This window comes from Hemicordylus capensis, chromosome 3, assembly GCF_027244095.1.
Source record: "Hemicordylus capensis ecotype Gifberg chromosome 3, rHemCap1.1.pri, whole genome shotgun sequence".
Taxonomy (NCBI): domain Eukaryota; kingdom Metazoa; phylum Chordata; class Lepidosauria; order Squamata; family Cordylidae; genus Hemicordylus; species Hemicordylus capensis.
Window position 1 is genome coordinate 166,882,506 of NC_069659.1, and position 18,030 is coordinate 166,900,535.

General features: G+C 46.5%; 1 long non-coding RNA gene across 1 annotated transcript; it reads left to right on the forward strand.

The window, feature by feature from the left end:
• Positions 1-1,532: 1,532 nt before the first annotated feature.
• LOC128352182 (uncharacterized) lies at positions 1,533-14,167 on the forward strand. The gene is made up of 3 exons (XR_008320248.1): positions 1,533-1,620; positions 12,318-12,438; positions 13,731-14,167. It is a non-coding gene; the product is annotated as an uncharacterized LOC128352182 (long non-coding RNA).
• Positions 14,168-18,030: the final 3,863 nt, after the last annotated feature.

Sequence of the window (18,030 nt, forward strand, 5' to 3'; positions counted from 1 at the left end):
CCCCGCCCCCGACACAAAACCCAGTCAAAGTTTCCAATGGGAAACTTGTTCACAGATGAGTCCCAGATTTCGTTCCAGGATATAGGGGTAAACTGCAGGGCCGGATTAACGTAGTAGCAAATGTAGGATTTGCTACGGGCCCAACGTTTTCAAAGGCCCCTCACGCCTGGCTTGAACTTCTCATCGTCTGCCTGCCCCTTCTTTCCGTTCTCTATTAGTGCTCGACTGTTCGTGCTGACTGTCCTCATTGCCTGCTGCTGCCGCCGCCCATTCTCATCTCCTGTCGGGACCAGAGATGAGAATCGGCAGCAGCACAGCAGCAGGCAGTGAGGAGAGTCCCTCCTGAGTTGGCCTCAAGCGTCCGCCACCATCTGATCTCTGATTCTAATTGGCTGCCTGAGCCTCCTTGTTTGCACACGTCACTCACTTCTCAGGGCTGCTGGGGCTGTGTGCAGGCAGCCTTCCCGGTGCGCGCACGTGCTCCCTCCCCTCCTCAGTCATGCTTGCCTGCGACACACTCACACATGCCTGGCTTGAACGTCGGTCTGCCCCTCTGTGTTTGGTGCTGGCGGCAGCATGCTGACTCTCCTCATTGCCTGGTTGCTGATGTGCTACCGCTGCCCCCCCCCCCCGTCCCCATTCTCGTCTTCTGTCTCGTCTCCAGTCCCTCCCGAGTTGGCCGAGTGATTCTATTAGCTGGCTGCCTGCCTTGCCTTCCCTCTTCACCCATGTGCTTCTAGTGGCTGCGGCTGATACGTGCAGGCAGCCCCGGCGCACGCACTCCCTCCGTCCTCATGCCTGAGACACCACCTGCACACGGCATGGGCACAATCGCTCCTCCCCCCTATATAGCACCACCAGCAACGCACGCACCGCACACTTACTTGTGATCACACTCATAGCTGCTCCGTGGGTGTGCATGCTTCAGCTTCTCTCGCTCTTTCACGCGCAACACCTGTGACCACCAGTGACCAGCAGCACGCTTTATGCTCATGTGTGTGTGTACCCCACCACCGCCATTCCCGCAGGATGTGCTGTTGCTGAACCCACTATCCACCACACCGCCGCTGTCGAATCCAAAGAACCAGGGCTGCGTTGGGCGGGTCAGGTATGTGTGTGGAGTGGGGCCGGGGAAAGAGTGTGCTGAATGAGAAGTGGGCTCAGGCTCTCAGCCCTCCAGCTCCTGCCATGACTGTCTCTGTACTGCAGGTTGAACACAAAAGGGGGAGGATCAGGCGCGTAACAATGATAGGGCAAGGGGAGACAGTTGTCTGGGGGCCCCACTGCCTGGAGGGGCACCCCAGGGGCACCTCATGTGACTCCCCATTGCCCCCTGCCCAGCCCCATAGCCTCTCAGCCACTTGCCCTCTTCGCCGTCTCTCCTGCTTGTTCTCCTGGCCGGCAATGGAGGCAGCAGGCAAGCTGCAAAGAGCTCCTTTTCTCCCGCCTCTCAGCTGATCGGCGGGTGGGCGGGGCTTCCACGGAGGCCTCCGTGTAGGCCGCAGTGAAGCCTGAACTCGAGTAGGGCCCAAGCAAGCCAGGAAGGAGGAGGCAGCCAGAGTGTTCTCTGCAGCAGAAGACCCCTTGCTGCCCTGCTTAACCCAGACCAGCATTTGCCAGGTAGAGTGTGAACTCCTTTTTGTGGTTACCTTTCCCGCCCCCCCCCCATATATAGGGATCTGCTTGCCATAGGGCTTGGATATGGGGGGGGGAAGGGACCGAGAAGTCTCTGAATATTTATTTTGAAACAGCTTGGAAAATTTGCTGACTTAAAAAAAACTATCTAAAAAGTCCTATAAGTGGCTTGTTTCATGGCAGAAAATTGCAAAAGCTTCTGGAACAGTATTTTATTAATTTTATTTATTCATTCATTCATTTATAAATGCACTTATGTTCAAGTTGTTTTGCAACCCAGAAGGTCTGAGTGAGAACTGTGAAGCATGTGTGGTGCTTTTATTTTATTTTTCTTGTGTGTGAACTGCTCCCCAATAACTTGCAGGGACTTCAGGGTCAATCTGGCCAACATGTGAATGCAGCACCTCCATTCCAGAGGAGATGTGTGTTAAAGGGCTTTAAAAGCCTCCTGTGAAAAACCTCCTGCAATCAAACTTGACTGAATTTGTTCACAATTCTGAGAAAACAAACATAGGTTCACCCTGCATGGTTGAAAGTCTCCTTTGCTAATCTGCAGCGAGGGGCCCATTTTAATAATTCATCTTTCTAGTGTGTTCTAGGCATTAAAAGTAATACAAATGTATAGTACTCAATGTATATCACTATATATTGTGGTGTGTGTGTGTGTATTCAGTGAAATGTATTTGCAGGCAGCATACTTATTTTGGAATATCAGACTTAAATCCTTGGGGGCCTGGGGTGTGCGGAGGCCCTGGACTTTAGGGGGGGGGGCCCATTTTAAAATCTTGTCTCTGGGCCCACTCCAACCTTGCTACGCCCCTGGGGAGGATGCATGTTTTGCAAAGTTTGTTGGCTGAGTGGGGGCATGGGCGGTTGGTGGCGGGGCCGGGGCACTAGGCAAGATCAAGGGCAGAAATGCAGAGTGCTTGCCACTTATATATTAGTCTTTTCCCCATCTCTCTCTCCCAAACGTATTCATCATTCTTATAAACACGGAAAGAAACTTAAGTTGCCCAATAGCTGCTTCGTGGTGGTGTGGGCGCTTCTCTGAGAGAACGTGTCTACCCTCCACTGCTTCGCTCATGCTAAATCTAGAAAATTTAACGTTTAAATTGTCGTTTTCTTACTTTTGACATTTGAAATACCTACATGTAAGTAATAGTATTACTGAAGTGTCAGACATTTGTTGTATTATCTGGCTGTATAGCAAATGAAAAAAATTGAATTACTTTACTATGCAAGTAAATAATTTATGTTTCTATATTTATGTGCATTTTTTAAAATTTGGGGCCCCTTCATAACATATGTTACAGCACTAGCTTAATCCGCACTAGCTTAATCCGGCCCTAGTAAACTGAGATCAGTTGCTATGGAAAGTTTGTGGAGGGAAGCAGAGAAAAGTAGTATTATGGGCTTACCATGCTCTCTCTTTAACAAAGCCAGGATTAAATGGCCGCTAAGCTCCTTTAGTTTTCAACCCTGTCTCAGCTTTTGGAGGGAAAGGGGGAGTAGTATCTCCAGCATCCCTCCCTCCCTCCCTCCCTCCCTCCCTCTTCTCCTTATGATTGGCTGGTTGATATTCAGTGACTTTTTCCTTGCTGTTGACCCTATCTGTCAGACTGAGGGAGGGCTGGGCTGAATCTGAACACTAGCAAGCCAATCAGGAGGAGGGTAGGAAGGGATGCTGCCTGAGGCTTCTCGCCCTCCTTGAGAGGACTGAGCAAAGAGGCACCTTTTAAAGTGGCGGTTATCATATATTTAGCAGGGGGAGAGCAACTGTTACTTTCAACCCCAGCACAGCATCCCTCCAGTGGCTGTTGCTGGGATGTAACTTATGTTTCTTTTTAGATTGTGAGCCCTATGGGGACAAGGAGCCACCTAATTTATTTTTTTTATGGAAACTGCTCTGAGAACTTTTTCTTGAAAAATGATATCTAAAAATGCAGAAGAAGAATTTGAATTCAGTCCTCTGGGCACAGTGGGGAAATGACTTGACTAGAAAGCCAGAGGTTGCCGGTTCGAATCCCCACTGGTATGTTTCCCAGACTATAGGAAACACCTATATCAGGCAGCAGCAATATAGGAAGATGCTGAATGGCATCATCTCATATTGCGCAGGAGGAGGCAATGGTAAACCCCTCCTATATTCTACAAAAGATAACCACAGGGCTCTGTAGACTCCAGGAGTCGACACCGACTCAACGGCACACTTTACCTTTACCCTCTGATCAGGAGTGGGCAGCTTGCCAGTGAGTCAAGGAAGTGGGGGCGGGGGAATGGGAAGAGTAGGATGTTTCCCAGCCAGCAGGTCCCCCTCCCTCATGGGCCCAGAGACATTTGCCTCCCCCTCTTTCAAATATAGCTGTGCCCTTGCTCTGCAGTTAACATAAGCCACAGCACATGTAAAAGATAGACCTTCAGAATCTAGACTTTGGATGGACAACTGACGGCTTGCGGGATGGATCCATCTCTGAAATCATTTCATATTCCCCCCTAATGACCCTACTAAATTATAATAAAGAAAAATAAATCTGTTTTAGGAAGTTGTAGGAGAGAGGAAAATCCATATTCACGCTATATACTGCATACAGTGCTTTCCCCAAGTCACTATTTTATTTGTAGAATATTTTCTTGTTCCTCATATGCAATGAGATTTCGGGTGTTTCTAGGTTTCTTCCTTCCCTCTGGACGCTAGTAGCTAACAGATATATTCTGTCTCTTTGGGTGTGAGTCAAATGAAACTCTTTAGCTGTTTAAATGTAGCCAGTGAAAGAGAGGAGTGGGAGGATGTTTTTGCAGGTGACTGCCAAGATGCAGCCTTGTGGGACTGCCTAGCACTTGGCTTCCAGTCAACTGTTGATCTTTTAAGTACTATCTGTTTGCCATTCACTGGCTCAACTTGTAGGTTTGGATATACACAGAACTCACAGAAATACAATGGATCTTCAGTAGCACAATTTCACAAAGAAACTAACCCTGTGTAAAGTCTACTCCAAAATTTCCCACTGCTCAGAGAAGTGGAAACATGAAACACATATTGGAATTTTGATGGGTTATCATGTTTAAGGGCAAACAAGCAAGCCATATGAAAACATATCCATCATGTTGGGCATGATCCACTCATCAACTACTTTGGATCCTATTAATTTCAATAGTGAAATTAAGCAAGTCCTTTTGCATTGATGGGATTAAAGCTATAGTCCTATAAACACTTACACAGATGTAAGTTTCATTGAACCAAGATGATCAGGGGCCTAGAACACCTTTCTTATGAGGCAAGGCTACAACACCTGGGGCTATTTAGTTGAGAAAAAAGACAACTGTGGGGAGACATGATAGAGGTCTATAAAATCATGCATGGTGTGGAGAAAGAGAGGAGAGGAGAGCTGGTCTTGTGGTAGCAAGCATGACTTGTCCCCTTAGCTAAGCAGAGTCCACCCTGGTTACATATGAATGGGAGACAGTGTGAGCACTGTAAGATATTCCCCTCACAGGGGATGGAGCTGCTCTGGGAAGAGCAGAAGGTTTCAAGTTCCCTCCCTGGCTTCTCCAAGATAGGGCTGAGAGAGATTACTGCCTGCAACCTTGGAAAAGCCGTTGCCAGTCTGTGAAGACAATACTGGACTAGATAGACCAATGGTCTGACTCAGTATATGGCCGCTTCCCATGTTCCTAACTTAATAGGATTTACTTCTGAGTAGCATTGCACTGCACAGGTATTTGAGTTTGGATGGATCATACCCAAATTGTGTAGGAAAGCAGGAGACACATTAGTAGAAAACTCCTATTAATAAAGATAATTCCCAGAAGGCATCTACTCAACATTTTCTCTTACCGAATGCTACTAGCAGCAAAACAAAACAAAAACCATGCTCCAACCATGGCGGACACATTTAGTAGTTCACTTTTGTTCTTTGTAAAATATATCATAATATAAAGTGTCTCCGGAGGAATGATTTGCAGCTTTTCCTATGAAATTAATCAAATTAATTATTTCATCCTGGTCCAGCAGGTCCACAAATGACTTGTATATTCAACACTATAAATTTGTGAAGGTATACAGTCAGCTGTGGCTACAAAGTCCTATGTGGCTACAAAGACAGCCCCAACACTTTGTATTGCAGTACTGCAGTCCTCCCGGCTGGCCAAAGCCCTCCCGGCACCTGTCACTAACTTTTACCCTCTCTGGCTTTCCCTCTCCCTACTTTCCCAGCAGCACACAGAGTGCTGCTCTTCTACCCTTCCACTACTCTTTCCTGCTTCTGTACAAGCTGTGTCACTCTTTCCTTCTCAGTTCTTTGCCTATTATCCAGCAGCATGCTGCTCTCCCCTCCCCCACCTCTACCCTTCCCATCACACCCTGGGGGCTCCTACTTTCCTCCCCTAGTCCAGCGGTGGGCGGGGGTCATTTCTTCCCCATTTCCTTCTTGATCTCCTCCTCCTTTCTACTTTTGCCTCTGGCATTTTCAGAAGCCAGAGGGGAAGGGAAGGGAGCAGAAGGAAGTGTAAGGAGGAGAGGAGGAGGAGGAGGAGGAGGAGGAGGAAAAGGAGAGGAGAGGAGAAGGAGAGTAGCAGGCAGGTGACAATGCCATCTGAGATCCAAGGAGGAAAACTTTTTGTTCAAATAAATAAATAAAAGCCAACCAAAAATCAGAATGTTTCTAATGTTAAATGTTAGCTTTTAGTTAGGACAATATCTTTAAGTTTAAAATATTAGCTTTCAGTATGGCTTCTGTTACTCGTCCTGCCTGGCAGGGGCCAATAGACAGCTGGGTAGGTGGCACCAGTTCCCAGCCTAATAACCCTTTGCTGCCTGGGAAGATATTTCAGCCTGCATGACTTGCCACACACATGACATCTTCTGATGACTTGCCACACACATGACAGCTGTACACAGAGCCAAACATTCCTGATTCTAAGGAAGTGGCTCCTGAAAGCTGGACTGGTAGCTTTTGGTATTCAGCTTCTGCCAGGCTGCAACCTGTACATGGCATGGCACACCTGAGAATCCTGTTCTTTATAGTAGGTGGGGCTGAGATGCAAACAAAATATCTTGTGGCAGGACAGACAGGAGAAATCACTGCTGCGTTGTCTCCTGCTATATTAGGAAACACTACCATGTAGATCTCTGGGTTTCGACTTGGACACTTTAAAGTACTGTGAAAACTGCTGCCGCAAAAGCCAGAGTGTGCATGGGTTATCTGAATACAGTTTTAAAGAGTATGATGATACAGGCAGAATTAAGTACTTTCAGTTCTGTTGACATTCATGGGAGAAATTTAAGCACAACTGTGTTGAAACTGATTAGACTGTGTGAAACTTTGGCCAGATTGTACTCAGTGTGTTTTCAGTGTGAATTTCCCCAGCAGCTTTGAACTTAATAAGAGCATAGGAACATAGGAACATAGGAAACTGCCATATACTGAGTCAGACCATTGGTCTATCTAGCTCAGTATTGTCTTCACAGACTGGCAGTGGCTTCTCCAAGTCTGCAGGCAAGAATCTCTCTCAGTCCTATCCTACCCCAAACCTTGCCTTGCCTCCCGTCTCTGAACCCCAAACCCCCTCCCCCTTACCAACCCTCCCCGGGGCCCATCTGCCTCAAAGTAGGTCTACACTTTCACGTGAAGTAAGCGTGGAAGGGGTAGGAGGTAATACTGTTATCATGGAAGACATGGAGGTAAGGGTTGAATTAACCCAATAAGCCCCTTTGAACAATACTTGACACGATCTGAGATCTAAGGAACAAATGCCTACTATTCTATTGCCTTGCTTCTACATGAACAGCGACTCTTTGTCTGAATGGGTCCATGCCTTACACATAACACCCTCCTATCATGGGTTGTCAGGCCAATTCCTATAATATACGTACATGGAATGTTAATGGATTAAGGTCACCAAATCGTAGGCAAGAGATCCTACACTTTTTAACAAAATGGAACTATCACATCTATGTTCTGCAAGAGACCCATTTCGAAAATGAGAGCCACCGCTTTTCAGCACAACAGCAATGGACAGTGGGCCCATCCTTCTGGTCCTATGATGGGAGCGGCAATGCAGGGGTAGCGATATTGTTTAAAGACAGACCTGATCTCAAAATCGAGAAGGTATTGGAAACTGATCAGGGCAGACTAATGTATGTAGATTTTACTGTCAGGGGTGACCTAAGCTTGGCAACCACTCTGCACCATATATGCCCTGGTACCATATATGACTCTGCACCATATATGCCCTGGTACAATCACACCTTAGGAAGGCTCTTTGGGCTAAACTAAAAGATATATGTGACACCAAGCGCCACCTCCTGATCGTGGGGGATTTTAATAACAGAGCCCAACTGAGCGACAGGAAAGCCTTTTCGGGAGGCCTCCCAGTCTCCCCCTCAAGTCCCTCTCTAACGAATGAGGAAAAAGCTCTCCAACGTTTTCTGAGTGAGATTCTGGGTTTAGATGATAAGGCCTTGGCGGTATATAATGATTTGGATTTTTTCCCAATCCGCCACGAAGAGAACTTTAAATTGCAGGATAGACATAAATTTAAAACTGGAGTCAAATTTACATATTACCACCCAAGATCAGCTAGCCGGCTAGACAGACTCTGGGCTCCCCCTTCTTTTGAAGTCTACAGGTGTAAACTAGTACTTACCCCATGGTCAGACCATGCGGCTGTGGGATTTATTTGTAATCTCTCTCAGGTAATTCCACATGGTAAGCCCTTGTGGCGATTACACCCAAAAATGTTAAGTGATGAATATCTCAAAGGTGTCCTTTTATCAGAACTGAGGCAACAGATCCCTTGGCTACTAGAGGCAGAAGATGATCTTTTGGAAGCCTGGGAGACACTTAAAAAGAGGGTGGGCTGCCGTACTAGAGCAGTGACCAGCCGGACATATAAGATAGGGGTCAAAAATTATCAGAAAGCGATCACCCAACATCCGAAGATTGTTGATAAGATGAACAGGGGAGAAGCCTTCGACGCTACAAAGAGACAATCAGGACATTTCAAAATGAACTGCGGCACAGGCGTTTAGAAAATAAGTGGTATTGCTTCAAAGGGTCTGTAGTTGAAAAAGGGGAGTGGGCAAAGGACAAGATACATGCATCTAGTTTGACATTCCAAGGCCTGCGATCGGATGCAAGTAGCCCACTAATGGCTGACCCACATGATATGCTAAAAATCATGGCCCAGTTTTATACAAACTTGTATGCATTGAAGGATATTTCTGTAAAGGACATTCAATCCTATCTAGATAGGTTCTGCAGTCTGAATGAATATGGTCTCGGCTATTCCCTCACTGAGGGGAGGATAAAAAGCTCTTTGACCCATCCTGTAACGATAGAAGAGGTCAGAGCAGTTATCTCAGCGGGAAAGAACACATCAGCCCCAGGGCCTGATGGTCTGACATGGCCTTTCTATAAGATTTACGCAGACCAGCTACTACCAGTTTTAGTAAAATTATTTAATTTTGTCCTAGACAATGGGCATTTAAATCAGTCCTTTGGGGACAGCCTCTTAATTTTTTTCCCCAAGAAAGGTGACACCACTTTACCACAAATCTGGAGACCGATAACCCTCACAAATATCGATTACAGAATCTTTGCCAAAATCCTAAATAATAGATTGGCAAAAGTGGCCCCTAAATTGGTCCACAGCTTGCAGACAAGCGCTATCTTGGAAAGAAAGATGACAGACTCATTGTGTCTGCTGAGAGAACTTTTTTACTCTATACAGAATGAAAGTTGGAAAGGTCACCTCCTCTTATTGGATCAAGTTAAGGCCTTTGACAAAGTGAACCACAATTATCTGTGGACATTGTTGAAAGCTAAAGGTATACCACCCCTATTCGTGACTTGGATACAGCTGCTCTATACGAATGCAAAGGTGACACCACAGATTAATGGATGGTGGGGCGACCCGATCACTTTGCATTCGGGTGTCTGCCAAGGATGCCCACTGGGCCCATTACTTTATGTTTTGGCCCTGGATCCGATCCTGATCAGGATTCAGAGAGAACCCCATCTGCAAGGACTCTCGGTCTCTATCCCTCCACCCTGCGAGACCTTCCCGGGAGGAAGGAGGAGGGAGAGTGATGGGATAGCCGAACCACCTGTCCACTCAGAACTGCATTCTGAGTTTAGGGTAAAATTTGTAGCTCATGCTGATGATGTTACATTACTGTTATCGAATGAAAATGAAATCTCTGTAATACTAGACCTCTTCTGGGAATATGGCAAGATCTCGGGCTCAGAATTAAATGCTGACAAAAGTGTATTTGTTAAAATGGACCCTGGACACCAGCAACTCTTGTGCCTACCCATCTCTGAATGTAAAACCAAAGGGGCCCCAGAGTCCAAACTGAAGTGGGTAGATACAGTAAACATTTTGGGGACTGAATATGGGATTAAGGAAAAAGTCTGGGGGGGAAATTGGACAGATTGGGAAGAAAAAGTAATGGGAAGAAAAAGTAATCACCATGTGGAAAAAATGGAGCCTTGCCATGTACCAGAAAGCGGTTTACATCCGGACTTACCTGATACCCCTGGTGCATAACCTGGCGGTAGTCTATCCTCCCCCACTCGATCTCCTTCAGGGAGTTGAAAGCCAGATCTTCCGTCTAGTATGGCACACAGCGTCCTTCCCTTTGGCCCGTGTGGTAGCATTTAAGGAGGTTGAGCAGGGAGGCCTAGCCCTACCTGCCCTACAACCCTATTTTGTAACTAAATTCATGTCCTACAATTTTGGAAACTGGATTTTAGTGAATGTCCATAATATGTTCAACCTCCTGCAAAAAACCTGGGTCTCACTTTCCGCTCTGCATTGGCGCAAGTCAGCATGGGGCATAGCATGGTGGTGGGGGAAAGGATCTTTCAATGTAATATCACACAAGTATTAAAAGAGAACACCCGGACTACTTGAGAGATTTGTTATTCACACTTTAAAAATGGAAGGTTGAACCGGATCTATTTAAAGGATCCTCCTCAGTTAAGCAGCTAAGGAAAACTTCTAGAAGTGGGTTTCTTAAACCTGATTTAGAACGTAAACGCTACAAACACCGCACTTCACAGTACTTGTTGCAACCCGATCACCCTATCGCTCTCTTTAAAGAGAAAAAAGTCCCTTTCCATTTATGGGAAACAAGGTGGCGCTTATACCATCAAGTACTATCACTTAATGCGGCTAAGCCATGGCTCCCAGAGGACTAGCAAGAGTGCCCTAAAATCACCTGCAAACAGTGAGCTAGGTGAAAGTGAGCTAGGCAAAACATTCAGGGAAACCCACTCACATTTCTTAAAAGAGTGTGTGCTAGCCAAAAGAGTGTGGCAGGGAGTAAGCAAGCTGTTAGAGTGGCCTGATTTGGAAAAACAGACTTGGGAAGAACTAACCTTGGGTTTGAGCGATAGAACCTCCTTTCGAGGTCCCAGAAAGAAACCTTCAAGGAAACGGGATGGAACGGGTGCCCCCATGCTAGGGAATTGGAACGTTCCCCTTCTCGTAATCAGGTTAGTAAACCTGTATGTTATTTATGCAATGCTCCTGCATAGGAATAGGGAGGGAAGACGTGACCAAGAGGTTCACGCAGATGAGACAGTAAATCTCTTCTGGAAAGGTTTGTATGGTTATGTGCAAAAAGACAAGAGTATCTCATCTAAACAGCAATGGGACAAATTGTGGAAATGGACATTGGACGTAACCCCCCCGATTACCTGATGTGCCTTGAAATCCCCCACCACGAGTTACAGTACTACCTGCATATACTTCATAACCTTGTGGGTTTCCAAATCCTTGTGTGTAAATCTTTGTAGATATATCATGTACAAACAACCACTTTGTATATAATTGTGCTTTGGCAACGTACTGTATGCTTTGGTAGTTTGTTGGTTCAATAAAAAAATCTTGTCCTATTAAAAAGAAAAAAATCTTGTCCTATCTTGGAGAAGCCAGGGAGGGAACTTGAAACCTTCTGCTCTTCCCAGAGTGGCTTCATCCCCTGAGGGGAATATCTTACAGTGCTCACACATCAAGTCTCCCATTCATATGCAACCAGGGCAGACGCTGCTTAGCTATGGGGACAAGTCATGCTTGCTACCACAAGACCAGCTCTCCTCTCCTAAAGAGCGTAAAGAACAAAGAGCATAAAGAACAAACCATTCAGTTAGCACCACTTAGGCAAAGTCACATTGAAGTCATTGGGCCAAGTTCCCACTGAAAGAGTGGACAGAAAATGAGCCAAGTCTTAGTATTTGTCCCAATTCTCCCAACACAATTATAACTGGTTTTATATTTCAAAGATTATGCAAGATTTTTAACCTCTAAGTTACAGCTTATGCAAGCAAGACTGGGTTACTTAACACCATCGCTCTCTGAAGATATGACCTAACTCTTGCAAAGGAAGCTAGCCAAAGGTAGAATAAACAATTAATTAATCTCAGTCTGTCACTCTTTGAGCACACCATAGTTTCACAGAGCAATGCTCTTGTAGAGGCAATACAAAATAAATAAAATGTGAATTGTCCCAGCAGCAGCAAATGTTAAAGGATTCTCATTCTGGTAGCAAATTACTTGAATTTTTTTTTTTTTTAGATGATGGAATTCTGGTACAAAGTATGTAATGTTGAAAGCCTTTTGTAAAATTTGTGTTTGGCATGAACATTTTATTTTTGTTCTGTGCAAATTAATTTCAGATCAAGTTCTTATTCAGGTGAGAAGACAAAGGAAACAGACCCACCCATAAAATATGCACAGACATGTGAAGGTTGAATAAACAGAGTCCTTATTAAGGAAGCAGAACGGTTAGTGCTTATGGTAAGAAATCATCCCAGAGGATAAACCTGGAACAATGTCAAGCCAACAAACTATGGCCCTGTGCAAATGACTGATCTAGAATAATCAACATGTAGATAGGAAGATGCTGAAAGGCATCATCTCATACTGCACGGGAGAAGGCAATGGTAAACACCTCCTGTATTCTACCAAAGAAAACCAGAGGGCTCTGTGGGAGCCAGGAGTCGACATTGACTTGAAGGCACACTTTAGCTTTAGAGGGAGCAGCAGGATCCCACTCACTGGCCCTGGCCCTCTGTCCTCCATGTGTTCATCTGAAACTTTGCAAAGGGTCTACGGGTGTACAAACCGTATACATACAGGTTATGTGAAGAAGAGACAATCACTATGTAGCCCTAAGTGATGGGAGGGGAATGGATTAGACACAGAATAGTTGCCTTCATGTGGCTTTTAGCACATCACATCATGTAGTGTGCCATTGTTCATCATACAGATTCCTCATGCAGATTCTCAGTGGGCCTCTCAAATAAAGTCCTGTGGATAACTGAGTGGTTTAGGAATGGTGAACACCATAAGCACAAAGATCATATGTTTCCGATGCTGCTGCTTTGATGGCAAAATTGCAAGAGTAACAGCCCAGCAGCTTAGGGATGGCTATCCCACCCCATAGAAAAGCAGAAAGACCAAGTTATGTAAATGAGCAGCTCTTTTTGAGCTCTTCAGATTTGTTTTGATTGCCAGCTCTGTGGAATGAACAAAACTTCTCTGCAAGTTCTCAAACAAGCACTCTTTGAAACAAGCACAGCTGAAGTAATGTCTGTTCAACCTGTACTTGTGTACACACAGCAGTTTTGTTTTACAAATACACTTGGTGCTCTCCTCCCCAAGAAAAGCAGATTATCATCCAGTAGAAAAGAAGTTTGTTTCAGCTCTCCCAGTCCCCCAATCTTCCAAGCCCATTTGTGCCTTTCCTTTCTGGATTAGCAACCATGCTTTGGCTAAGGTAAGAGGAGAGAAGGGAGAGATCTGATCTTTCTCTCGCCTTTCCTGCACATTGGTAGTATGCCATGGAGAAAAGCTCCAGAGACTCTTGGATAATGTATTTTCTCCAAGCACTACTGCATTTCCAAGGACTCTAGGACTTTTCTTCCTGGCACACTGCTAGCATGCTGGAGAGGAGAGGAAAAGATCTGATCACTACTTCTGCCTCAAATTGGTAATTTTGTTGAAAGAAGTGGGTGGGGATTGGGCAACTTCCAAACACTGGACTGGCTAAAAAAATCTAGCAAGCTTATTCTGGTGTTTTTTTTTAGTTTGGTTCATTTCCCTAGCCAATCCGACATGAACAGAGGGAAGTGAAGCCTTCTCTCTTAGAAGTTCAGTGCCAGTCAGGTGCCACCAGGCTCAAACCAGGATAGGACGATGACTCTGCATCACTGCTGGCTAGAGGAGGAAATTACACGCAGTTCCACCTGGGCTGTTCACACAACAGCTGATAATCTTCTGACTTGAGAAGTCAGGTGACACCAGAGGCCTGTCTGCTGCCATGGGCTGACAGCCCCAGAGCTGCTGTCTTCATTCAGCCTGAGAAACTTCTTGGAAGAGAGGCTACCAGGTCTTCCCTCTGCACTGTCAGATTACCACGCTTCAGCGACGTGCTCAAGGTGCTCGGCTCAGCCATTCTTGGGTCTAAATGTCTGACACAAAGGGTCAGAGTGGAGAAACTGAACATAAATCGTTGTCTATGAAATCTTTACGTGTGTGTGTGTGTGTGTTTATGGCTGTAAACAGTTTCTGCATGGTGAGATTCTTCTAGACTGGGGCTTTTTTGGTTTGGTTTGTTGTTGTTTTTCAAGCACCATGTTTCTGAGTACCAAATTTGTAGGTACCACTTTTGTGAATACCACTGCATGGGCTGCATGTCTCCAGTTGTAGCTCCTGATCTCTCCTCTGCTCTGCATTCTCTTTCCCTGACACATGTTCTATATATTCATTGTGTCCTGCTTAGTTCCTCTTTCTGAACAACTTGTTGCTTGGAGTAGCCACATTATCAGCCTCTGGATCTGCATTGACTATTCCCCTGCCTCTGGATCCTCCAATCCTGATCTCTTCACTTTAGCATCAACTTTAAGTGGTCTTAAATAGCCAATTTGTATTGATCCCTTGTTTCAAGAACCAACAACTGAGGGAACAAACAAGGCGGAAACGGTGTCAATGCAGGACCTCCTGAACATCAGAAGGGTGCGTTTATTTATAGAGTACAAAAGAGGTGGTGCAAATGTATAGGGAGAGAGCGTGGAAAGAGCGGATTGGTTCTATTTTGCCGCAGTATGGGAGGAGTGCTTATCAGGGTGCGACCGCCACATTCCAGTATGGTATGCCAGTCCTGGGTGGGGTGTTTACCCTTATCAGCCTACATCTCCCCCTTTTCTGTTTTAACATGGTGATATGCATAATGGGTGCTCACATATCAGGGAGACATTGGTTCCATGGGTGTGAAACATATAATACGCGTGACGGACCCACATGTTGGGGTGTGAAAGAGAAGCCAAGGGCAAAGCTTCAGTAGGTACATTAAAAAGGCAGAAGAAATAACAAAACAGAATAAGGCAAGAATTTGCATTCAGGGCTGCAAACACGGCTGCCAGAAAGTTCTCAGGGGTCTTTTCTTTTTCCTCCTGCTCCAGGAGCACGGTCGCCTGCGCTGCCAGATTCTTCACCATTCCCCAGGTCACTGGCGGGTTGTTCTTCCTGTTGCTGCCTCGTTGTCGGGGCTGTGCCGGGAAGCTCTCCTTCAGGTGGAGACCGAAGTTCGGGATCGGGTTGGACAGACCTTGATGCCACGACATCCTGGGTGGGTCGAACACAGCGGGCAGGTACCCACAACGGGCCTGTTGGGAGATCCACAGCAGCATAACCCCGGCCCCAAGTGATCAGGGGAACAGGACCTTTCCACTGCGGGTCCGGCAGGCGCTTGTAACGCACCAAGGGCCGGGGGGACGGCTCGGTGGTGCGAAAGTGTTTTTGTACGCGGGATAAATAATGAGAATCAGAGAAAATAAGGTTTAAGTGATTAATAGTAAATAGAACATGTGCAAGCAGTTGCTCCCTGTCCGGCAAGGACAGGGGACTTCCCCCTTTCCTGTCTTGTCGAACCAAAGCAGCCTTCAAAGTGCGGTTGGCCCGTTCAACGATAGCTTGGCCTGTTGAGTTGTAAGGTATGCCGAAAGTATGACGGATGTCCCAACGCGCACAGAAGGAAGCAAAGGCCGAGGAACAGTAGGCAGGGCCATTATCAGTTTTTAAAGCGGACGGCTGTCCCATGACTGCAAAGCAGCGGACAAGGTGATTGCAGACATGGCGAGTTTTTTCGCCCTTCTGCGGGGTGGCCCAAATGTACCCTGAGTAAGTATCGATTGTAACGTGAAGCCAGCGCCAGGGAGCAAATGGGGGCCACTGCGTTACATCCATCTGCCACAACGCATTGGCTCCCAACCCCCTGGGATTTACCCCTGTGGACGGGTAAGAGGCTTGGCCTGAACATTGGGGGCACTGTTGAATAATGGCCTGGGCGTCTGTGAGGGGAATAGAGAACCTATGGGCGAGGCTGCGGGCAGATTGATGGTGCATGGCATGACTTTGCGCTGGGGAGACTGGAAAGGCGCGTAACAGCTGATCAGCTTTTGCATTTCCCTCTGCCAGCGAGCCTGGAAAGGGTTGATGGCTGCGAATATGGGCGGCAAAGAGAAGCGTTCTGCGCTGCGCCAGCAGACGTTGCAACGCAATAAACAAACCAAGAAGGTTCCTGTCTAGATTGTGAGAGACATAACTTCCTTCAAGTACAGTGAGGACATTATAAACGTACAAGCTGTCAGTGATTAAATTAAAACTAGAGTCTGCAAACACTGTGCAAGCCAGGACTACCGCAGCAAGCTCTGCACGTTGCGGAGATGTTTGTGGGGTAGTATATCGGGCTTTCCATTCACCATCCACCTGCCAAGTCATCACACCTCTGGTAGGTGACCCATCAGTAAAGACAGTGGGCGCCCCTTGGAGGGGGGCTGGGCTTAGGCAAGTGCCGAGTCTAATAGGCAAATGGGGGAGAAGTTGCAACCGTACATCCTTGGGAAGGTGGTATGCAACCTCTCCAGTAAAATCAGCTAACGCGAGTTGCAAGGCTAAGGAAGAACGGAAACCAGACTCCCAGTCACTTTGGGGGATGGGTATGTGGAGTCGAATAGGATCCATGCCAAAAAGGGCCAAGCAACGATCGCGCCCTTTGCGGAGGATCAAAGCTAGCATAGCCAATTGAGTCAAGACAGTGGTTTTTGGCGTATGTGCAAGGTGGAGCCACTCCAAGATATGCACCTCCGACGAGGAGACTTGAGCGATTGCTCCGGTGAACTGAGGTCGGGTTGCTACGATTAGAAGTGCAGGGGGCATATTTTCTATTGCACGATCTACCCAACGCTCTTTTAGGGCGATATTCACCTTCTTAATCACTTCTAACTGAGGCTGAGATAATGTAATGAGGTCAGCCGGTTGTCGGCCTTGCTTAAGAGCCTCAAAAAGCGGGTGGAGGTCATTAGTTGTCAATTTATAGTATGGCCGTGCCCAATTAAGGGTCCCTAAGATTTGTTGTAAGTGTACATAAGTCAGCTTTGGTGGCAAAATAATTTCGGGTAGTTGGGGCATGGCGTAGGCGCTCATCAAATGGTGGCCAAGATACAAAAAGGGCTCGGAGAGCTGGATTTTTTCAGGTGCAATTATTAACCCAAACTCTCTCAGGGACTGAGTTAGAATAGGTAACCAATTAAGAGGTAATCTAGGCCCCGATACCAAGATATCATCCATGTAATGAATAACTAGGAGGGTCGGATAACGCTTACGAAACTCCGATAATGCTTGATGCACGTAAAGCTGACACAGCACAGGGCTGTTCAACATGCCCTGGACAATACAGACCAATGATACCTTTGTGTGGGCTGGGCATTATTCAGAACTGGTACCGTGAAAGCAAACTTTTTCTTATCTTGAGGCTGAAGGGGAATAGTGTAAAAACAGTCTTTCAAATCTACGATGGCGACCTGGTAACCCGCAGGTATTAAGTTAGGATTAGGTAGTCCACATTGCAAGGGGCCCATGGGTTCAATAATTTTATTTACTTCCCTCAAATCATGTAAGAGTCGCCATTTCCCTGATTTTTTCTTTATCACAAAAACAGGGGTATTGTAGGGGCTAGAGGAAAATTCCAAGTGTCCAGCTTGCACCTGCTCCTTTACCAGGTGCAGCAGAGCCTCTAATTTGTCTTTTGGCAAAGGCCATTGCTCTACCCAAATGGGTTCTTCAGTTTTCCAGGTGAGGGCCAATGCTCGGTGCGGGGAAGCTACTCCCGCATGTTGATCCGAGTTCCCAGCTGTTGCAGGAGGTCGCGTCCCCATAGGTTAAAAGGGAGCGGTATTATGACTGGTTGAAAGTGAGCTATAACTGGACCGGCTTGACTTGCTCTCACCGCCAACCACTCAGTGCTCTGGCTAGAAGATTGTTCCCCACCCACTCCCCAAATAGAGGGGGCGGGCTCCTTAGGCCACTGAGACGGCCATTCCTTTACCG